Source organism: Rhinatrema bivittatum, chromosome 3, assembly GCF_901001135.1.
Source record: "Rhinatrema bivittatum chromosome 3, aRhiBiv1.1, whole genome shotgun sequence".
Taxonomy (NCBI): domain Eukaryota; kingdom Metazoa; phylum Chordata; class Amphibia; order Gymnophiona; family Rhinatrematidae; genus Rhinatrema; species Rhinatrema bivittatum.
Window position 1 is genome coordinate 154,068,094 of NC_042617.1, and position 24,733 is coordinate 154,092,826.

The 24,733-nt window shown below is 42.0% G+C and overlaps 1 protein-coding gene across 4 annotated transcripts in view; it reads left to right on the forward strand.

Annotated features, from left to right (window-relative positions):
• Positions 1 to 24,733, forward strand: part of ERO1B (endoplasmic reticulum oxidoreductase 1 beta) — a 281,408-nt gene that overhangs the window by 4,806 nt on the left and 251,869 nt on the right. Inside the window, exon 1 of one of the 4 annotated variants that reach the window (XM_029593831.1) lies at positions 21,694 to 21,875. The exons of the other annotated variants lie outside the window; for them this stretch is intronic. The gene's annotated coding sequence lies outside the window, so the exon portion shown is untranslated. Of the gene's footprint in view, positions 1 to 21,693; positions 21,876 to 24,733 lie in introns of those variants that run through there. 4 annotated transcript variants of the gene reach the window in all.

A 24,733-nucleotide genomic window follows, 5' to 3' on the forward strand; every position in this document is an offset into this window, starting at 1 on the left:
ATAATTTTTGAGTTTTTAATTGTTGGATGTTATTTTGTAACACTTTTAGTATATCTTTACAATTATTTCTGTGTGGGGCTCTATAGCAGCTTGGCTTATTCTGTTTTCCTAATAGGAGGTGTATTAGTGTTTAGGGCTTGGTTTAATATTTGTAGTGTTCCCTTTTCATAGATAGGGTTGTTACTGGTTGAGTGTGTTCCAAAATACAGGTATAACTTTGTGCAGATTAGTTTGTGTGCTTTATTGCAGATCCTGGGACTGATAGGCGCTATATTTCTCTTTCCATTTCTCCAGGTTTGCACTGCATGCAGAGTGGCTTTTTATTTCTCCATTCCAGTTTCTGTCTCCATATTTATAATTTGTAGTTTTTCTGTACATGGTGAAGGTCAGTTCTGGGTGTGTGACAGAAGTGAGATTTTTTACTAGCATGTAGGCATTTATATCAATCTTATTTGTTGTGTTTTCTCAATATATGCATTAGTGATAAATTACTGTCTTTTCATAAGGAAAGCTATTGTGCTTGGTAGTAAAGGGAGTTTGGCTTTTACTAAGATGTCATCAGAACCATAATATCTTTTTTTGTATGGTGAGTTGTACGAGTAATGCCCTAGTTCTGCTCTGCACCCATTGTTTGAAGTCTAGGGGGTTCCTGAGGATGCAGAATGTATGTTTACATTTAGCCCCGAGACAGTCGCGTGTTCATTTTGTCACACTTGTGAGAACCATCTGTCAGGTGCGTCCTGGCTGTACCACTTCTAACAGACCATCCATTCTCATGCAGGAGCCTATCCTGGGCTCGGAAGAGGATGCCCTACCATATTCACCAGGCCAGAAGACAAGTCGCTCAACCAAATCATAGACTTGGTGAAGAGTGTCGTTACCTCTTCTGACCAAGGAGACAGAAGGAATATTCCAGACTCTTCTTTTCACTATTGCTATGGAGATTCCACAGACTGGAGTCCCAAGCTCACCTAGAGGAGTAAACTCATCAGAACCCTAGATTAGGTGTTCATCTATTGCAGCAGAGTCTAGTAGGTCGGAGGTCTTAGACAATGCCATTCCTGTGCAAATGACTGTATCTGAACTAGGCACTGAAAGCTAGTCGTTTCATACTGTGGACACATCAAAAAAGGACTTGTCAAGGATTATTGCTTAAATTCCTGTATGAATAGAAATACCTTCCGTGCCACCTTAAATAGTTTAGTTTTGTACACAATCTCCTGCATTTGCTTGGATAAAGCATCCCAAATGTGTGGGCCTGCCACTGGGCAAACCCTTTCTCTAGTTGTCTAGCTGCGCCAATTTTGGTAATATAACTTCTAAAACGTTTTATTTGTTGAGCGGAGCCAATGAGAAGACTTGTACAATCATAATATTGTGTTAATACATGGAGAGACGTCACTGTTTAGGATAGGGCTTCCCAAGCTATGGGTGGTGACCCAAGTTGGGGTCACAAGTGACTCAAATGACAGCACTCTGCTGCCAGCAGCTTTAGAGGAGATGAGGGGTGAGAGGATATCAGCTGGAGGGGAATATGAGAGAAGGTAATGCTGAAAAATGAGAGAGAGTATGGCGGATGAGAAGGGGGGAATGGGAGGAGATTATAGGGTCTGTTGGGGGTTATAAGAAGGTCTTGGGGAAGAGAGGATGGGCTGGGGTGTGAGGAAATGAGACAGAGAGGGTCTGCTGGAGGGAAGAAGGTCCTCTGGAAGGGTTGGAGGTCGAGAGAAGGTATCAGCTGGACTGCAGGGAGGGTGAGGTGTGATTGTTGGAGGGGGACTACATCCCTCTTAATTTGTTTTGGTCATCCTCTGAGGTCAAGTGAATTTTTGTTTAAATCTGTTTTGATTTACAATAAACACATAGGGGTAGATTTTAAAAGAAGCGCGATCAGCCTACTTTTGCTTGCGCATCAGACTCAAGCAAAAGTACGCTGGATTTTAGTAGATACGCGCGGAGCCGCGCGTATCCACTAAAATCCTGGATCGGCGCGCGCAAGGCTATCGATTTTGTATAGCCTGCGCGCGCCGAGCCGCGCTGCCTCCCCCCGTTCCCTCCAAGGCCGCTCCGAAATCGGAGCGGCCTCGGAGGGAACTTTCCTTTGCCCTCCCCTCACCTTACCCTCCCTTCCCCTACCTAACCCACCCCCCCGGCCCTGTCTACACCCCCCCCCTTACCTTTGTCGGGGGATTTACGCCTCCCGGAGGGAGACGTAAATCCCCGCGCGCCAGCGGGCCTGCTGCGCGCCGGGCCGCGACCTGGGGGCGGGTACAGAGGGCGCGGCCACGCCCCCGGGCCGTAGCCACGCCCCCATACCCGCCCCCGGAACGCCGCGACGACCGGGCCCGCCCCCCGACACGCCCCCCTCCGAGAACCCCGGGACTTACGCGAGTCCCGGGGCTCTGCGCGCGCCGGGAGGCCTATGTAAAATAGGCTTCCCGGCGCGCAGGGCCCTGCTCGCGTAAATCCGCCCGGTTTTGGACGGATTTACGCGAGCAGGGCTCTGAAAATCCGCCCCATAAAGAATAACAAGCACCAAGAATAATACACAAACGGAAGTAAAATTAGAGCAGAAACCCAGAGAAAATCATCTCTGAACCAATGAAATAGTTCAACTCCATCTTCCCCCCCCCCCCCAAACCACTCCACCCCCATTCCACTAATTAGCCATTAGTCACAAAGGTCCAGTGTCTATCCAAGCAAAATAATGGAAATAATCCTCTATTAAAATCATTCAAAATCTGACTTTGAGTAATATGCAGACATGTCAAAATACATGGAAGCCATATGTCCAATCCAATTTTTTCCTCTTAAGCACAGATCTACTGGACATCTGTTCCATAAGCAATAAGTGATTTATCTTGTTCCTCCAAAAAGTGGTTGACAAGTTCCTGGTTGGTGCCAAAAATATAGTATAATAAACTTTGCTAGCAAAAATGCTTTAAATATCCAAAATCTTTGTAAAGGTGCACAGTTCATTGTAGATCTGACATCCCCAAATAAGGCAGACAAAGCATCACATTTCCAGTATAATGAAGTAACTTTTTTTTTCTATATACAGAAATATTTTTACCTCAAAAGCCTGTATGCTAGGGCAAAGCTAAAAAGAATTCACCAGAATACCTATATCTGTCCCACATTTAATGCAAATATCTGAATTCGCAATGATTGCCATAAAAGGTCATGCAGATTTTTAAGTGCTAAAATGGGGGTTACATTGAGTAAGTTTTGGGATGCCCTGGTTTAGGAATTTATGTATGTATTAAAGTTGCTAACTTAGATTGAATTTGGGATTCAGTTTGCTGGAAGGCCTATACATAAGGAATTGTAGTAAGTGAGCCAGTTCATTTAGGGTCAGTTGAAGACTCTACTGCCGATCTTTTGGACCAAACCTCACCAACAGAGGCTCTTATTCTAATTTCGGAAAAGATGATTACAACACTGGGTGTCCATGTTCGTAAAGATACCAGCTCTGAGCTCCTTGGCATTCTTCAGCTACTGGATAATCCAGCTGAACCAGCAGCCCTTCCAATTCACAGCATCCTCCAATGTTCTACAGATGAGAATGTGAGAAACTCCCATTTCGGTCACTCCTACAACTCGAAAGTTAGACCCTAAATACAGATTCTAGCACTCATCGGGCTTTGGTATTGTTCATTGCCTCACCAGTTCATAGTGGTTGAATCTACTTTGAAAAATGTAAAAAAAGACATGGATTCACTCAAATTCTGCCTCAGGAATACACAAACGTTTTAAAAAATGCTCTCGCCAAAGTGCTATCTGCTTGCATTACTGTCCACTAATTCTATATTGTGCAGTGTGTCCATGATTGTGTTAAAAAATGGAAGCCTTTACTACCTGCCACTGAGCAAGGCAACTACTTTCTACAACTACTTCTTGATGTGGAAGAGGGCATTCACCATCACCCTTTGATCAGTCTACGAATCTTTTGATTGCATCATGTTCTTCCTCAGCCTTCATTATACCCAGATGCATGGCTTTGAGCAAGTAGCATCTGTGAGGACATCCACGAAAAACTAGCTGACCTGCCATGCTTGGGGGACAATCTTAGTGAGAAGCTCCAGTAGATATTCACTTAAAGCAGAGCTTTCCAAACTTTTCATGTTGGTGACACACTTTTTAGACAAACACAATTTCGGGACACAGTAATTCAGTCTACTAGCAAACCAGAGGTTAAAGGTTAAACGAACAAAATGTTTCACCACACAACCTATCTTGTGAAAACCTTGTGAAAACCTTTCATTTATATTAAAAATATATAATATTCCAAGATTAATGTTGTTGTTATAATTTATGAGTAACAATAATAAAACAAAGTTATTGTGTTATTCAATTTACCTCTTTAATGAGATATATGAGCTTGATGGGATGAACACAGCTTTTGAATATTTGGTGTTAATAAGAAAGTCCAAAGGGTCTTCTGCGCAATTTTAAAAAGCTGGCCAGTTTCACACTATAAAATTATTTGATAGCCTCATTCAACTAATTCTATATGGCTATGAGAGTGAAGTCTGGAATTTATAGGAAGGGACAGAATGTCAATATAAATCCTGCACCTCCAGTTCTGTAACTCTGTGCATCCACTGAAATTCCCCCAAACAATGGAGCTTGAATGTTTCCCTTACAGCTCATCATACTAAAAGATATTTTCAAATTCTGGTGTCACCTCACAGTAACAGCAGCACAAACACCTTCCACTGCCAGGCACATTGTGAACGAAAATAAAACCTCGCAAAAAAAAGACACTCAAAATCTATACTGCAATCCCATTGTAACATAACTGTAATAACACCAAGGACTCAAACAACAATAACCCTACCTGTGAAAAAGCAAGGGTAAATATTATACTGGGTCCTAGAATACCAATACACCACCTACTGAGGAAACAAAACAAACCCGATTGCTATAGATCCCTATGCTAGCAAATTTCTCATCATGGTCACACAGCAGAGACAAACCCTCACCAAATACAGAATACAAAATAAAGGAGCACAAATTAGACAAAAACTGAAATGGAAACCCCAAGAAGCCAGAGTCTGTGTATTAACAATGGAAAAACAGAACCACCATTCCTCATAAAACAAAATCAAGAAACATAAAAGCATCAGTTATAATAGTAAAACCATACTAATAAAAGAATATTTTAAAACTACTGATAAATAGAATTTCTATTCATTTAAAATCATATACATTTTTTACAATTTCCCAAACACCAATAAAATATTTCAAAACAGCACATATATCAAATAACACTCAATAATTAAAACTAATAAGGATTTTAAAAAGCCCCTCCTGTCCATACGTGGGAGCTCTTGATTTCCAGTCACCCTGATATTGTCAAGGATTAGGAGGTTATCCTCTCTCTCACACATACTCACATGTCCATTCTCTCTCACACATACACTGTCACATACATACACATTCATGCTCTTATACCCACCATAACCCCTCGCTCTCACAGACACTGACACACTCTCAAGCTCTAAGACACTCTCTCTCCCTCCACACACATCCCCCACACAAACTCTTACTCCCCTGGATTTTCTCATACACACTCATGCTCTCACTCTCTCTGGCTCCCTCACATACACACAAACACGCACACCCAGGCAAGTTCCCAAACATTCTCACACACTGAAACTGACCCCCAGACAGGCTTCCATTCATTTTCACACCACTCCCTCACCATCCCCCAGGCATGCACACATTCATTCTCACACTCACAGACCCCCAGGCAGGCACCAATTCATTCTCACACATACACCACACACAGCCCGGCACCTATTCTCACACATACAAACCCCAGGAAGACACCCATACATTCTCATATACAGACACACCCTCAGGCAGGCACACACTAAAGGCAAACCCCCTCTCTTTCTTTTGCCAGCAACCTCGGAGCCTCTCTCATTCTTCTGCTGCCACTGTCACTGATGCCGCATGGCTATTGGGGAGGCGCTGATTGCTGCTATTGGCACTGAAGCCCATTCTGCTGCCTCCTATGTGCAGGCCCTGTGGGTTTCCACTTCCTCCATGTTGATCTCGTACATTGTGAAATCAGCATAGAGAAAGTGAACTCTTGCACATTACCAAAGATTACATGTGCCAATCAGTAAAAAGTAATTTATTTCTTTTTTTTTTACCTTTGCTGTCTGATCTTAGTTTTTCTAATCGGTTGGTCACAGGCTTTTTTGTTCCACCTCCCCTTTCTTATTTTTTTGCCAATTCCTTTCATATTGTCTTTTTTTCTATTTCTTTTCTCTCCATCTATCTTCTTCCCTCAAACATTTAGTCAGGTTCTCATTCTCACATGCTTTCTCTCTCTCTCACACACACAGGCTCTCACTCTCACAGGCTCTCTCTCATACAATCATTCATACAGTCTCTCTCTTGCACATACTGTCTGACTCTCACACACCCAGGCTCTCTCTCACACCCACATGCTGTCTTGCTCAAGCACAGGCTCTCACTGTCACATGCTCTCTCTCATACAATCATTCATACACAGTCTCTGTCTTGCACATGCTGTCTGACTCTCACACACCCAGGCTCTCTCTCATACCCACATGCTGTTTTGCTCAAGCACAGACTCTCACTGTCACATGCTGTCTCTCACACACACACAGGCTCTCTCACATGCTGTCTCTGCAAACATTCAGGTCCTCACTCCCACACACAATCGCTCAGCTCGCCTCACACACGCACTCTACGGGCCCTCGGCCTCCTCTTCACGGGTCGCTGCAGGATGGGCTCTGCAGCGGCCCTGATCTTCTCGGGCCGATCGCGGCGATGGCAGCAGCCCTGATCTTCTCTGGCCGATCGCGGCGGCAACGGCAGCGGCCCTGATCTTCTCGGGCCGATCCGCGGTGGGGACCCTGCTATCGGGCCGCCTCCTCTTCTCGCCCGCTGCAACAACGCTGCTGCTCCTCTTCTGCACGTGGCTGACGCTCCTCCCCCTTTCTGCCCGTGCGGCTCCGGCAACATTTTTCTTCCGGGGCCACATGGGCAGGAAGGAGGGAGGAGCACCTGCAAGTATAAACGTGACCTTTTTCTTCTTCGGGCCGTGGTGACGTGAGCTCCACCACGGCCATGCCGATCTTCCACAGCGATATTTCACTGCTCAGCCGCCAGTGGGATGAGCTCCACCGGCGGCTGCATTGGCTCCCACTTGCCGATTTGTCACGTGCACCGGGCTTGCGCGACACACTAAAATGTCGCGACACACACTTTGGAAAGCTCTGACTTAAAGGACCAAAATGTGTCTGTGCAGTCACTCTCGACTGCTTCTGAACAGCCTTCTACAGAAAGGCAGCACTTCCCTTGCAAGTGACCATACTTCCACAGGAGGCTGTACCGGTCTTTTCAACAGTACCATCTGACCAGGCCTCGACAAAGGGAGTGCTGTCAGCTGAAAACTGCAAAACAGGCTCAGCCCAAATCCAGGTCTAGTTTTTCATCCGTCCAAACAATCCATTCTGCATCACAACAGAACACTAAACTAAACCAGTTTTGCTAAATTCTATCAAATGATTACAGACTAGCTCAGGACACTTTTCTCGATTGGGATCAAAGCCCCGTACGCTTTTTCACTGTTACTGCATATTGTGAGGACAGTATAAAAGATTTTTCAATACTGTGCTTCATAGTCCTGGCATGGCCCAAACAGATTTGGTATGCATATCTTGTACAACTTTCTAGCAGTCCTCCCATACATCTGAGGACAGATCCTGCTCTGACTCAAAAAGACAGCACATTTTTTTATGGCCAGAATGAACTGAAAGACAATGAAATGCTTTTTAGGGGAGCTAAAACAAAATCAGCAGCACAGTAATAACGGGTGATTTCAATTACCCCAGTATTGACCAGGTGAATGTTACATCAGGACATTCTAGAGAGGTAAAAGTCCTAGGTGAAATTGATTGCTTCATGGAGCAGCTGCTCCACGAAGCAAACAAAAGGGAAACTATTTTAGACCTAGTAGAATACAGGATTTGGTGCGAGAGGTAACAGTGTTGGAGCCACTTGGTAATTGTGATCACAACATTATCAAATTTTGACTTAATAACTGGAGGGAGCACAAAAAATAAATCTATTGGTAAAATGAGGGAAATGGTTGGTAAAAATGTGAAGGAGCAACTACAAAGGCTAAAAGTTTAGGTCAGGCATGGGCTTGTTTAAAAATACCATCTTGGAGGCCCAGACAAGATGAATTCCATGCATTAGAAAAAGTGGAAGGAAGGCTAAATGACTACCTGCATGATTAAAAGATAAGTTGAGGGGGGCTATAATAGCTAAAAACATCTTTTAAGAAATGGAAAAGGGATCTGAATGAAGAAAGGAAAAAGTAAAAGCACTGGCAAGTTTAAATGCAAAGCATTGATAAGAAAAGCAAAGAATTTGAAAAGAAGATTGCTATGGAAGCAAAAACTCATAAACGTTTTCAGGTACATTCGAGGTAAAAAGCCTGCAAGGGAGTCAGTTGGACCATTAGATGATCAAGGGGTAAAGGGGGCACTTAGGGATGACTAAATTAATTCTTTGCTTGGGTCTTCATTGAGGAAGATGTAAGAGAGAGACTCATGCCAGAAATGATATTCAAAGGTGGTGATTTGGAGGCACTGAAACAACAAACAAGATGTACTAGGGCAAATTGACAAACTAAAGAGTAGCAAATCATCTGGCCAGATGTTAGTTATCCCAGAGTGCTGAAAGAACTGAAAAATGAAATTCTGGACCTGTTGGAAATTTGTAAACTAACAGTAACATCTATGGTACCTGAAGACTGGAGGGTTGCCAATTTTTAAAAAGAGATCAAGATGTGATCAGGGAAACTACAGACCAGTGAGTCTGACAACTTTGCTATGCAAAATAGAATTTACCATCATAAAGAACAAAATTGCTGAACCATAAGCATAGTTTAATGGGACAAAGCCAACATTGATTTAGCCAAGGGAAGTCTTGTCTCCACAAATTTGTTACAATTTTTTTTGAGGGCGTAAATATATGTGTATAAAGGTAAGCCAGTTGATATAGTGTATCTGGATTTCCAGATAATAGTGGATCCCTGGGGCACTCCACTATTCACCCTTTTCCATTGGGAAAATTTGAACATTAAGCCCTACTCTGTTTTCTATATTTTAACCAGTTGGCAATCCACAATAGGACACTGCCCCCTATCCTATGACTTTTTTTAATTTCCTAAGAAGTATCTAGTGAGGGACTTTGTCAAATGCTTTCCGGAAATCCAGATACACTATATCAACAGGCTCACCTTTTATATACGTATATTTACGCCCTCAAAAAAATAAGTGAGGTGATCAAATTTGTAGATGACACAATTATTCAATTTTGATAAATCGCAAGAGGAGACTGCAAATCTGAGACTGTGCATACAAATGAAATTTAATGTGGACAAATGCAAAGTGATGCAATTAGTGAAGAGTAATCCAAATTATGGCTATGCAATGCAAGGTTCCATATTAGGAGTCACTACTCAGGAAAAGGATCTAGGTGTTACGTTGAAATCTTCTACTCAATGTGCAGTAGCAGCCAAGAAAGCAAATAGTATGCTAGGGATTATTAGGAAATTAATGGAGAATAAAACAGAATATCATACCTCTGTATCACTCCATCTTGAGTATTGTGTGCAGTTCTGGTCACCATATCTCAAAGATAAGGCAGAATTAGAAAAGGTGTAGAGAAGGGCGGTCAAAATGATAAAGGGGATGGAATAATTCCCCCTATGAAGACAGGCTAAAGAGGTTAGGACTCTTCAGCTTGGAGAAGGAGATGGTTGAGGGGAGATATGATAGAAGTCTATAAAACGAGTGGAATGAAACACACGTTATTCAGTTGTTTACTCTTGCAAAAAGTACCAAGACTTGGACTCACAATGAAATTACTAGGTAATACATTTAAAAATATATATTTTTTTACTTAATACATAATTAAGCTCTGGAATTTGTTGCCAGAGGATGTAGTAAAAGCTATTAGTGTAGCTGTGTTTAAAAAAAAAATGGTTTGGACAAGTTCCTGGAGGAAAGGTTCATTAACATTTTATTAAGGTAGAGTTGCAAAAATCCACTGCTTATACTTGGCATAAGCAGCTTAAAATCTATCTACTCCTTGGGATCTTGCCAGCTGCTTGTGACCTGGCTTGGCCACTGTTGTAGACAGAATGCTGGGCTGTATGGCAAGTCTTATATTCTAAATATTCATAATTCACTTATGAGAGCATGCTAAGCTGAACCCTTTCAGCCCTCAGCCTCACAGCTTGGATGTTGAGTGCTTAGTGATTGCTGATCTCCATTTACCTGTAGAAATGGTGGACACAGTCTCAACTAGAAAAAGCCTTTAAATGGAATAGGTTCTGTAAATGGTGTCAACAAAACGCTTGACCCCATTTTCTTGTGAACCTAAGCATCTGCTGAAATACTTGCTCCACCTTTCTCACTTGGATCTCACCGCCTCTTCACTGCAAGTACACCTCAGCGCTATAGTGGTTTACCATATACAAGTAGATGGCAAACAAATCTCTACTTATCCACTGATATGGCATGTCAAGCCCCAGTACAAAAGCCACTGCTGTTATGGTTTTGAGATGTTGAGTGGATTCTTGGGTACTGCAGTGATGGCCACTCCCACGGGGAGGAGTCCCGTGAGGAACCGCAGTACTAGGCTAGACTCGAGACATGCAAACACAGAAGATTTCTTTATTATACAGCTGAATGATACTACCAGAGGTGCAAGTAGTGAGGTGATCCTGTAGTAGCAATCCAGGGGCCCTCTGCAGAGGAGACCCCTCTCACAATGGTAGATGTTAGCAGCACATGTAGTGTCTCCTGTATGTACTAGTTAAAGATAATGTATATTATTGTATATAATACTTTTTTTTGTTGTTGTATATAATACTTTTTGGAGTGTATAATTTATATAAGGTTATCCACAGTGGATAAGGTTACACACTGTCCCTTATTGAGTATATAATTTGCAATGCTACTTATTATGTTTCCTCTGTTTTCCATTAGGTACTATTCCTTTTCTCCTCTTCCTGTTTTTCCCTCTCTTCTCTCGCCCCTTCTCTCTTCCTATCTGCTCCATCTTCCCCCCCCCCCCCCCCACCCTGGGTTTTTGTAATTTCCTCCTTCAATTATATTGTAAACTGGCATGATGTACCCACGAATGTCGATTTATATAAAAGCTAATAAATAAATAGTATAGGGAGTTTCGGATGCAGGTTCCCAGTGCTGAGCTGTAGATGAGACAGACTAATAAAGGTTAGATTACTCACTAAGTTGGTAGCTGTATAGATGGAGATTCCAGCAGGCAGCACGGAAGTGGCAGAGTAGCTCAGACCGGAGTCATTCCAATCCTTGCTAACTCGAATTGTTAGCAAACGAAGGGCAGGCTAAATACCCGGATGGCGTGACATCACTCGAGGGGGATGCCCTCGAGATTCCCACCATGACATGGATAAAGATGTGGGTGGTATGCGTGTGCACACCCTAGGAGGCCCTCAGGAGAAACATGGTGGATAGCCCTGCCATTGCCGTTCCGGGGACGCCAGAGAGAGCGGCATGAAGACGCGGCGGCAACCATCTTCCCAAGGCTAGTAGAGAGAGCAGGAAGAAAGGTGAGGCACAGAGGTCGAAGTCATCTGAAACCGGACGCAACACTGCTCCATGGGATCTGAATGCGGTCTTTTTCCTAACTAACGTAATAAGGGCAGGTAATAAATGCTTTTAAATAAACACTGAAGTCTCCCTTTGAGCCACTGGAGTCAGCTTCTCTAAAGTACTTGTCATGGAAGGTGTTAATCCGTGTTGCAGCAACTTCCACTAGAAGAGTTGGCGAATTCCAAGCTCTTGTCCACGATTGTTCGTACATTCAGTTCTTCCACAACAGAGTGGTTCTCCATTCCCACTTGAAGTTTCTGATGAACCTAGTCTCTGCTTTCCATCTCAATCAGTCCATCATATTGCCTGCCTTCTTTCCTAGGCCTCACGCGCATGAATCAAAAAAGCCCTACAAACTCTAGATTGCAAAAGGTCATTAGTGTGTTACAAGAAACTGCTGCATCATAAAACTTACCAACTGTTCATCTCATAAGACCCCCAATAGGCCAGGAGTAGCGGGTCGCTAAGCACTCATTGTCTAACTGCCTGGCTGAGTGCATTCACCAATGCTATTCAAGTATTTCGTAAAAAACTTTTTTTTTTTTAAATAGATGTTTCCAGTTCACTAAAAGCACCAAACTTTCTTCCATTGTTTCCAGTCTCTGTCATACAACTACTCACCAGAGTTTCTTGTAATCAAAGTTCACAAAACTTTCCAAAAGTCCTCAGTCTCTCAGTCTTAGAATTAATCCCCATTTTGTGAATTTCCATTAAGAAATGTATTGTATATTTGTATACTGGAAATTAATTATAAGATCTAGAGACTTAGTACATTTGAAAAACCTGTGAAATTTTTCATTAAAAGAAACTTTGACTGAGAAACTGGAAACATTGGAAGAAAGCTTTAGAGCTTTTAGTGACCTGGAAACCTCTGTTGGAAACAAAAAAAAGTTAGAAATGCTTAGATATTCTTGATTGAGTGTTTATAGAATGTAATAGTCACTGAAATGGTGGTTTTGAATGTATTTTGCACTATAAAAATTTGTATGGTTTGTGAACTCTACAACTTAAGCCTACCTGGCAATATACGTAGCTAAGCCCTCTTATACCCATAATGGTTGTCTCTCTTTCCTTCTCTTTCTTCTATTCCCAAGTTTGATCTCCTTGTTAAATGTAACTGTGCCTCTTCTGAATGTTCTATTGTTAAATGGTTGCTAAGAGTGTTTACCCCCTAGTTCCATGTAAACCAATTTGATATGACATCTGTCATGAAGGTCGGTATATAAAAGAATTAAATAAATAAAATATTCTTATCCTCATTTTGATTTATTTAAGGTATTGCATACATTATGCTATTAAAGATTAAAAACAGTCTATCCAGTTGCTACTTATAGTTTTATACTATTTATTTGATTTATAAGTAAATTTATTGTATTCTGGAGGTTGATTTTTGTATTTTGCTATTGAGATATACTACCTAATATATTGTGATCCTTACTTTATAGTAATATACAAAGAATAGGTATGTCACTTTTCACTTCCTCCTTGTTCCTATCCTTGTGGACAATTACTATGTCATCTCTTTTCCAATTTTGGTAGTACCTAATCAGGTCCTAGAGTCTTGTTTTCTTACAACTGTGTTTATTATATTGAATACTACCTCCTTAGTAAATAATGTGTTCCTCTACAGTCCCTTAGGTCTTGCTTTTGATTCATCACACTCTCCTTTCATAAATGAGGCAAACATATTTTGACATTTTACTTTCTTCTGATCAACCTCTTCATTAAACTTGTTCTCACATTTTTAATTATTGCTTTTTGGTCTTTCTCTTTTTGCTTATCAGAGTTTATTCTTCACTTTTACTAATTGGACAGTATTCTCCTCCATTTGATCCTTTGCCTATCTGATTTTTTTTCTCCTGCCTCCCTCTGTTTCTCCTGGTAATTTTCTTGTCCTCATTCCTCTATAAAAATAGGCAAGAACAACAAAAACGGAGTATACCAGTCGAAGCAGAACAAAGGCACCATAAGAGATTCTCGAGAAGAGGATTGAGTTTTGAGGAGGCACTTAGAAATAAGCCATGGTGGTTCTGGAGATTTCTAGGAATTCTTGGAGTCTGGATGGGAGTGGAATATAGTGAGCTACTTCCTTTTGAAAATTCCTCATAATAGAACATGCTGACTTTTTTTTTTTTTTTTTTTTTTTTTGGAAGTAGTATGTTCAGAAAGAGCAAGTAAAGTCTCATGTTCTTGTTCAAAGTTTGGAGAGTCTAGTACATTGAATTTTTAGGAGAGGGGAGATCTCTTGCTTGGAAGTACTTGGGAGAGAGACCCAGGGCTGCTGTGAGCTTCTCTGTTTGCCCTTCCACTGTGGCGACGCCCCAACCCCCGTGTCTATACTGCTGCCGATGTCATCATTTAGGGGACACCTATCTCCTATGAAATCTACAGGCCTTCGGCGTGCTGCCAAAAGAGTGAAAAGTTGCTTATCTGTAACAGGTGTTCTCTGAAGACAAAAGAATTGTCAGGGTCACAAATACCCCTCCCCCTTCCCCTTCTGGAGTTAGGCTTATTAGCTTAATAATAGAGCTGAGGCACACTGCACCGCTGTAGGAACATGGGAGCTGCCACTAAGGCAAGAAGGATTTGGGGATACCTGTAAAGGTATTCCATAGCCGTGTTGTCAGATGGCATTGCCCATCATTGGTGATTCTGGTCCTCTGAGAACACCTGTTACAAAGTCATGATATGAGGCTCAACAGGGATAGACTCAAGAGTAACCTTGAAAAATACTTCGTGAAAAGTGTAGTGGATGATGGAATGACCTTCCAGTGGAGATAGTGGAGGCAAAAACAATAGAATTCAAGAAGACCATAGGATTAACCCTGAGAATGCTGAGTTAAGAAGTGACAGGAAAGCCTGAAATCAAGTAGGGCCAGACTATGGTATTGCAACAGGAAGGGACTTGAGTTTTAGGATATTTGCCATGTCTGTTTCTATAACAAGCAGGTATTTGTTACCATTTTTTTTCATTTAAGTAATTGGACCTATTGATGTCTAACACATTGCAAATGTACACATTCCTCAAAGTTTTAATTTTCAGCAACTTCTGGGAAGTTGATAGAAGGTGAAAACGTTCACAGAAGGAATTGTACAAGCAAATACTTGTACAAAAAGCACTGTGGACTTCTGCTATACATTAAATTTGGTCTTTAGGATTAAGTATTCCATAGTGCTGTTTTAGTTTTTGCTTGCACAATTTCTCCTTCCAGAAGTGATAGGGAATTACTATCAGGAAAAGATGCACACTAATAATTCTGAAAAAATTGGCATGTAAAAGATGTGCATGCCTTTTGCCCTAATATTGTACTGTTTTTAAATGTATCCCTGACTTTGATTTGTACAGTGGAAAACTGTACTTATGCAATACAGCACTAGCCTGTTGAGATTCAAGTGGTGCATAAACCTCTGTTCAGGTAACCCCCCCACTATGCTTGGACTTCTACAGGGATTTTAAGTTAGGGTTATAGAAAAGCAGCATGTACCAAAATTCTTTCTGATATTGTCAGTTATTACTGTCTATAAGGCTATTGAGATGGCAGCTGCATACTTGATACTTTTAAAAAATTCTCAACCTTCTGTTTTCCCAACAAATTATTTGTGCTTTGTGAGTTTAGTCACTATTCACAGTAAAATTTAATAAAGTATAGAGTGAGTGTTCTGAGGGGGGAAAGAGAGATCTATATAGAGGGTAGGATGGCTGATGTGCATGCCATAGATGTATGCTCACCCATACACTCTTACTGCCTGTGCTCATCAAATAAAAATTTTATTTGGGGCTAGGGGGCCATAGCAGTTGCTGGATTACACGATGAGTGCATTTTATCCCTGAGTAAACACTGGAGATAAAGAACACCTTGGGAAATTTTGTACACTCTGTGGTGTGCATCTGTCTAAACATGTTCCAAGTTTTTTATATTTTCCCCTTTGTTGCTTTCATGTATTTATTTTTTCCATAAGGCTGTATATCCTCTATTTTAAAAGTACTAGTTACAGTTTTAGGGTACAATTTTCAAAAACTCTGCATTGTGACAATGTTTGTAGATACTTTCACTTTGAGAACTAGTATAAAGTATGTGTGTGCATCTTCTTTGAAACTTGCCATGGGTACAAATACCCACAGACATTCACACCTGCTTTTTGTGCATTTACTTTGTGAAAAATTATGCACACAGATTGAAAAAATGCAGTTTATACATGTACTCTTCCTCCCCTGACCTAAGCATGCTCCTGAATGCCATCTTGAAAAACAGCTGAAAGTACTTGGCTTGTGGAACAATGCACAGATATTTAGCCTCACTGTGGGAGAGATTTTCAGACAGCTACTAACTTACAGGTGTTATGGTTTAACCAAATAAACACTTAAAATATTTATTGGAATATTCCAGGAGAGTGTGAGACTTGTCAGCAAGGCAGTTCAGAATTAGTCTCTGAGAGCATTGTTTACACAGTAGGTTAAATCCAATTTAAACACCAGTGAGCTAGCTATTTACCTAATCATGTTGACATTAACTTAACATCCTCTTAATAGGATGTTAAATAACATGGGATTCTTATGTCATTGTAAATTGAGCCCAGAAGACAGGGATGAAACATAAGACTAAACTTGACATCCTTTTTAGTATTGGCATACATGTTAGCATTTCAGCATATTTTGGCATGTCAGCAATTTTCAATAATTCTAAAAGTCTAATCAGGATACATTCACTGGGCTAGATTTTAAAAGCCCTGCGTGCGTAGATCCTGCCGGATTTACGCGCGCAGGGCACTCGCGCACCTATTTTGCATAGGCCACCGGCGCGCACAAAGTCCCAGGGCTTCGTAAAAGGGGCAGGAGGAGGCGTGTCAGGGGGGGGGCGGGTCCAGGGGGCGTGGCGATGGTTCGGGGGCGGACCAGGAGGGCAGTCCCGAGTCCCCCGGCACTGCGGCCTGTGCTGGGGGATGCCGAGGCGGCGCGCGCAAGTTACGCCTGCTTCAAGCGTAACTTGCACAACAAAGGTAGGGGGGGGGGATTTAGGTAGGGCTGGGGGGTGGGGTAGATAGGGGAAGGGAGGGGAAGGTGGGGGGACGCGAAAGGAAAGGTCCCTCCGAGGCCGCTCCGATTTCGGAGCGGCCTCTGAGGGAACGGAGGCAGGCTGCGTGGCTCGGCGCGTGCAGGCTGCCGATTTTTGCGCAGCCTTGCGCGCGCCGACAACGAATTTTTGTTCGCGCCGGCTTACTTATTTAAGATCTACCTCACAGTGTAGTAGTAACAGCTTTATAGGAAAACCTTTTCAAAGCACCCTAACAGCACAAATCACTGTTTACTTATGCAAATATATTTGGAAATTGTCCTCCCCGTGTTGTCACTACTTCTTGAAATTCTTTAAGCAACATTTTTCATGCCAATCATCTTTCAAATGGTGCCATGTATTGACTAGTGATGTGCATTTGTTTTGAATGAATAAAAAAAAAAACGCAACAAATTAGGCCATTTTTAGTTTGAGGCGCATTTTTGGTTCACATTCATACAAACAAATATATTAAAATGTTCATGTACAGTGAATTCCAAAAGTATTCAGACCCCTTCTTTTTCCTCATTTTAACATTACAGCATTATTCTAAAACAGAAAATATGCATTTTTTCCACCCTCAACACACTACCCCATAATGATAAAGCAAAATCAGTTTATAGAAATGTGTGCAAATTATATAATTAAAAAAAACAAACCCTGAAATATCGCATTTACATAATTATTCAGATTCTACTTAATACTTTGAGACTCCTTTTGCAGCAATTACAGCATCAAGTCTTCCTGGGTATGACTACAATCTTGGCATACCTGGATTTGGGGATTTTCTTCCATTCTTCTTTGCAGATCCTTTTGAGCCCCATCAGGTTGGATGGGGAGCGTCTCTCCAGGGATGTTTGATCGGGTTCAAGTCTGGGCTCTAGTTGGGCCACCTAGATATTCACAGACTTGTCCTGAAGCCACTTGTGCACTGTCCTGGCTGTGTGCTTAGGGTCAGTGTCCTCTTGGCAGGTGAATTGTCGCCCCAGTCTGAGATCAAGTACTCTGGAGCAAGTTTTCATCAAGGATCTCTCTGTACTTTGCCCTGTTCATCTTTCCCTCGATTCTGACTAGTCTTCCAGTTCCTGCAGCCGAAAGAATTCCCACAGCATGCTGCCACCACTATGCTTCACCATAGGGATGGTATTTGCTAGGTGATGAGCAGTGCCTGATTTCTTCCAGACATGATACTTGGCATTCAGCCCAAAGAGTTCAATTTTGGTTTCATCAGACCAGAGAATTGCGTTTCTCGTGCTCTAAGAGTCCTTTAAGTGCCTTTTGGCAAACTCCAAATGAGCTGTCATGTGCGTTTTACTGAGGAGTGGCTTCTGTCTGGCCACTCTACCATAAAGGCCTGATTGGTGAAGTGCTGCAGAGATGGCTAACCTTCTGGAAGGTTCTATCTCCACAGTGGAACTCTGCCAGTGACATTGAGTTCTTGGTCACCTACCTGACCAAGGCCCTTCTTCCCCGATTTGCTCAGTTTGGGTGGGCAGCCATTTCTAGGAAGAGTCTTGGTGGTTCCAAACTTCTTCCATTAAAGAATGATGGAGGCCATTGTGTTCTTCAGGACCTTCAATGCAGCAGGTTTTTGGTTTTGTTGTTTTTTTTGTACCCTTCCCCAGATCTGTGCCTCAAAACAATCCTGTCCCAGAGGACTATGGACAATTCCTTCGACTTCATGGCTTTGATTTTGCTCTGATGTGCACGGTCAACTGTTTGCCTTTCCAAATCATGTCCAATCAATTGAATTTACCACAGGTAAACTCCAATCAAGTTAGAGAAACATCTCAAGGATGATCAGTGGAAACAGGATGCACCTGAGCTCTTTGTCATAATAAAGGATCTGAATACTTATATAAATGTGAGATTTCAAAATGTTTTTTTTTTAATTTGCACATATTTCTACAAACCTGATTTCCAATTATTATGGGGTACTGTGTGTAGATTGAGGAGGGAAAAAATGCATAGTCATTTTAGAATAAATTTGTAACATAACAAAATGTGGAAAAAGTGAAGTGGCCTGAATGCACTCTGTAAATCATTCTGTAAAAAACAGATCTCTACCAGGATCAGACCTAAAATTAGGTCCAATGCTGGGGTCTGGGTATAGGCTTGGCCCAGGTACAGAGGCCCAGAAATAAGCTTTCCAACATCATCTTTTCTTGATCCAGTGACTAAAAATTGCCCTCCGCCTGGAGGTTGCCCCACAGTGTTGTGGCTCCTTCCTCTAGGATGAAAGTGCCATTTTGTGACTGTTTAGCCTAGGCCTGGGTCTTGGCATTGGACCTAGGCCTCTGTGACTAGGACCCGGCCTTGGCACAGAGCCACAGCATTGGGCCTGAGCTTCGGCAACAAGAATTGGACATTGGGCCCAGACTGAAGTCTAGGCCTGGGCCTCAACAACTGGGCCCTGGCATTGGGCCTGGACCTAGGCAGCCAGGCACTGGTGTTGGACTTCCCCCATTGACTTCAATGTAAAATAAGCACATGGAACAAAAAATGAATATTTGTTCTTTGTTCCAAAACTGATGAAATGAATAGCTCCCATGAAACAAGCCAACAAGCAAAATGATTTCTTTGAGGCTGCATATCCCTAGTATTGACTCACGTGGAGTGACTTCTGAATGAATGTGGTTGCATTATACCCAATATTTCATTCTAGAGAACATGAGATAATTTTGTCTTTTTGCTGTATGGTTATTCTCAAGTGCCCCTACTTTTGAAGTAATATATAGTACACAGCATATGACTTGCTTTTGAATGGTGGCATTTCATACTTAAACTATAACTTATTTAATAGCATATATTTGTTAATTTTTATGTTGCAGTTTTGGCTGCCACACCAAACTGTTTTAGAATAGAGGTATATATAACATTCCATCTATGGGTCTAAGATATTTACTTGTAATTATGATGTGGTACATTGGTAAAGCTGTGTAAGGCTCTCATTTCAAGGTTATGTACTGTAAATAAGAGATGAGAGAAGTTTAGCAAATTGGCCTCTTACAATTTTGTTAGGACTACTTTATAGCAATAGTACTAGATAGATCTTTAAATACCAACTTGCATGTTTTTGCACTCTGCTCCTTTGTCTTGTTGCTTTTAAGTACTAATGTATTTTATTTCTTAATATTATGCTCCTATATTTTTTTTAATAATTTTTGAGTTTGCTCATGGATTTATATGGATTGGTGTGATGCTTGCGCAGAGTTTATAATAATGGGAGTATAGATGGTGAGATTTTTCAAACTACATTCTCATTTCTGAGAGAATATTTGTGTTAGAATTAAAATAGTCTTAAGCATTTTGCTGGTGTTCACTAGCAGCCAAACTATTTCAGTTAATTTTGCTAATACTTTTGTATCATGCTACCTCATGTAAGTTCATAGCATCTGGTTATGAGAGTGGCAGTTTCTAAAACATTTCCTCTCCCCCATCCCCATCATTTTTCTCTAAAAGTGCAGTTGAGGTACATGATAGCTCTGCCATCATGTTAGTCAACTAATAAAACATGAAGTTTGTTGAAATTATTAAGCTTTATTTCAATGGCTTTTGTGCAGAGAAGCGTGACTTAAGGTTGAAGAAGAATAGAGCACTGTAGTAGGAAAGTAAGCAATAAATCTTTGTAGTAAAAAAAAAAAAAAATAGATGTTTGTTCAAGCTCTGACTTTTTTGGATTGCATGCAGCTCCACTTAAGCTGTTACATTGTGTGAACTTTTTAACATCTGTTTTGGTTTCACGTGTGGCACTTAAGACCGCTTTATCAGGAAGTGGTAATGTTTCTCCAGATTATATTTACAAATGTTGGGCTGCTACTGACACTGATATTAACACTGTGATAATACTATTTAGTCATGAGTTTCCAACAGAGAAAGTAAAGATGTACTAAACATTGTCTCATATGTAAAAAGTGGAACAGTAGTTCATCTGTTAGAGTGCATTTGTATACAATACCCCCTTGTTAATTTATTCACCTTTTAATATTTGTATATGATTTACAATATGACTTTTTTTTACTTGTTTAACTGGAAAAATAAAGTTTACAATATATTTTAATTGATCCTTGTACTCTGGGTTTTGTAAGTGCACTCATGACAGATATGCCTGTGATCTGCTTCTGAGAGTTCACGCAGGGAACTTTTTAAAGGGATATATATTAACCCTTGAAAATTATACTCACTAAATGTGAGCAGCCTTAATGGCTTTAAGGATAGGAAAAGTTGGAACTACTAGATGGCCAGTCTGCCCTGTGTGCTATAAAAAATTAGAGTATAATTTAGTGAGAAGAATGGTTCTGCCATACTAGGATCAGAGTTTTGGGGTGCGGAGAGGTGGTTAAGAATTACTGGACGGCTTTTCTAGCCATTTTCTCTCGCGTTTTTAAAGAGAAACGAGGGCGGTAATTAACCCGCTTTGTTCTCGCTCCTGTTGGGTCTCAAATTGAGGTATGAAACCTTATCCCTTGCCTCTGGGATAAGGTTTCAGAACTCGCTAAACCCCTTTGCAGCTCTGGTATTTTTTTTCTTTAAAAATACATTTTAAAAGCGAGGAATCATTCCAGCGGTGCCCAGTTATTGACGGTTTAATTTAAGGAAGGAAATTTGGTGTCGTGTGGCTACAGCGCCTGTACACTGACGGTTTTGTTTTTTTTTCCTGTACAAACGCGCAAGGAAAACCCGCTCCCTGCAATGCCTTCAGTGACCGTTATTTCCACTAAAAGTACTTTAGAAATCCTCGTGGTCCCTTCTGATTGGCTGCTGCTGCCAGGCTCGTGGGACCGAATCTCTCTCTTTCCTGTAGTTCTGCGGTTTGCGGCGTCAGGCACCGTCCAGCTTGGGAAACCGCCGTACTCCATTTCCCAGCATGCTTGGAATGCGGGCGGGGCCGTTGGGGGACTAGGGCAGCAGGTGGGTGGGTGCTGGTGTTCTCTCGCTATGGGAACTGTGACAGGTGCACTTCACTTTTCCACCCCTTCGGATAGAAGCTCGGGAGCTGTTTTCCAGGAGTAGCAGCAGCAGCATGGCGTGGAACTGCCGCTATCACTCGGTTGAAGCCCGATACATCATTATAAGGATAGCGGTGATCGTGTTCCTCACCTGCATCGGCTGGTCTGGCGAGTCTCAGGTAGCGAGCGGCGCTCTGATGAGCCCCTCACTGATCTCTCTGTGGGCAACTGTTGGGTACTTTGACACCTATCCTTTTAACTTCGTTGGATCAGGCGCTTCTTCCTTTCTTTTTCCTCTTTTCTTTTCCAAGAGATTGAGAATAGTTTGCCGGCTTAGCTGTAGAGCTGGCGGGGTGCTTCCGTCCCTGTTCTTAGGTTGATGGCAGCTGCCGGGGTCTCTAGCTTGTTTATGCACCTGCTGCAGGGAAAGAAGCTGCTACTTCAAAACAAGTCCTCCCAGTTGACCCGACTAATTACAGCAGGTATGTGAGTTGCAAGAATAGTAGTCTGTCGGGCGGCTGTAATAATCGGCGCTGGGTCCCGTTAGCTACTGAAGTTGGCCAGTTAATAAGGTGTGGTTGGAGAACGAGCCTTTATAGGTAAAATAAAGGGACACCCCCAGCCTCGACAGATTATTTGAGAGATTGAGGCCGTACCCCGTATATGCTAGTAGTTTATTGTCCAGGTAATCCGTTTACAGATTTTAGCCAGAATTAGTTTGTCCCTATTTCTGAAGTCTGTTTTTCTAAATTGAGCCTCTCCTTAAACAGAATTCAATATGGAAACATTACTTAGCGCTAACTGGGCTATTTACTAATCTCCGTTTCTGTCACCAGAAAGTCACTGTCTCTCAGTGAGTTTGGGGAGTTTCATGTAGAAATACTTTGAGGGTTTAATTTATAGTCGACATAGGGACAAGTACTTCTTTGTAATTTAAATAATTTAATCAGTTAAATTGTTAATTTCATGTGTGGCCCATCTTTTTAATCATAGGCATGTGGGGGGGAGGTTGTTGGCAACTTTGCCACAGGAGACCAGGGACCTTTTTTAAAAAAAAAAATTAATAAAAAAGTTTGTGATAGCAGGATAGTGCTTGGTGAGCTGCTCCCCTCACTCACCCATTCATTCAAGTAAACAGGAGCAGGAGATGCCCAGCCTTGCAGCACTTTCTGTCTCCATACTCACCCACTTATTCAGGCCAGGAAGAGAGGTCTGCTCCGGAGAAAAAGAATTGTGAACTATCTACAAGCAGCAGAATTGATGGACCAGAGGCAGCATGGTTTCACCAAGGGAAGGTCCTTGTCAGACAAATCTGATGGACTTTTTTGATTGGGTGACTAAGGAATTGGATTGTGGAAGAGCACTGGATGTCATCTACTTGGATTTTGGCAAAGCTTTTCATATGGTCCCGCACAGGAAGCTAGTGAATAAAATGAGAATCTTAGGATTGAGTGCCAAGGTGGTGGCCTGGATTACAAACTGGCTGACGGACAGAAGACAATGTGTGATGGTAAATGGAACTTACTCTGAAGAGAGAGCGGTGTTGAGCAGAGTGCCGCAAGGATCGGTGTTGGGACCGGTCCTGTTCAATATCTTTGTGAGCAACATTGCGAACGGGATTTGAAGGTAAGGTTTATCTTATTGAGGATGACACTAAGATCTGCAACAGAGTGGACATGCCAGAAGGAGTGGAAAGAATGAGATGGGATTTAAGGAAGCTGGAAGAGTGGTCGAAGATGTGGCAGCTGATCTTCAATGCCAAGAAGTGCAGAGTCATGCATATGGGGTGTGGAAATCCAAAAGAACCGTATTCGATGGGGAGTGAAGGGCTGGTGAGCACGGAGCAGGAGAGAGACCTTGGGGTGATTGTTTCGCTGACTTCAGATCGTTAGACACTATGTGACAAGGCGATAGCTATAGCCAGAAGACTGCTGGGCTGCATAGAGAGAGGAATACAGAGTAAGAAAAGGGAAGTGATTATCCCCTTGTACAGGTCCTTGGTGAGGCCTCACCTGGAGTACTGTGCTCAGTTCTGGAGACCGTATCTCCGAAGGGACAGAGACAGGATGGAGGCGGTCCAGAGAAGGGTGACCAAAAAGGTGGAGGGTCTTCATCGAATGACTTATGAGGAGAGCGTGAAGAATCTAAATATGTACACCCTGGAGGAAAGGAGGAGCAGAGTGAATTGATACAAACTTTGATACTTGAAAGGTTTTAATGATCCAAAGACAACAACAAACCTTTTCCATTGGAAACAAAATCAGCAGAACAAGGGGTCACGATTTGAAACTCCAGGAAGGAAGACTCAGAATCAATGTCAGGAAGTATTTCTTCACGGAGAGGGTGGTGGATGCCTGGAACGCCCTTCCGGAGGAAGTGGTGAAGACCAAAACTGTGAAGGACTTAAAAGGGGCGTGGGATAAATATTGTGGATCCATAAAGTCTCTAGAGGATGTGAATGAAGAGAAGAGGCATGGGGATAGCTTGCAGGAATGACAGCTACTACCTGGAGATTAATACCTTTATTCAATAAACATTCTCGCTGTCAATGCGATTCCAGCATTGCTCTATGCTTCAATGGCAAGAGGAAATGTGGTAAAAAGGATTTGCATTCACAAAAAATCGGGGAGTAGCTTGCTGCTTGTGGCGGTTGCTACCCCAAACTAAATAAATCTGATACTTCACTTTCAATGCATATCCAGCATAGCTCTCTGCTTCAACGGCAGGGGAGGAAGAGGAAAAGAGGATTTATATTCAGGCAACAACCGACAAGGACTGAATTACATAGTCTGGGTAAACAAATAATTATGGGTGTAGCTTGCTTGTTACGGTGGTTACTACCCCGAATCAATTAAGCCTGATACTTCACTTGGAATACAGCTCCAGCACTGCTCTCTGCATCAGTGGCGGGGGTGGAAGGTCACTAGAACCAAAAAGTTACTAATAAGGGCCAAGAGTATCAGATAAGTATGAGGAAAAAAAAAGTGTGAAAGCTTGCTGGGCAGACTGGATGGGCCATTTGGTTTTCTGCTGTCAT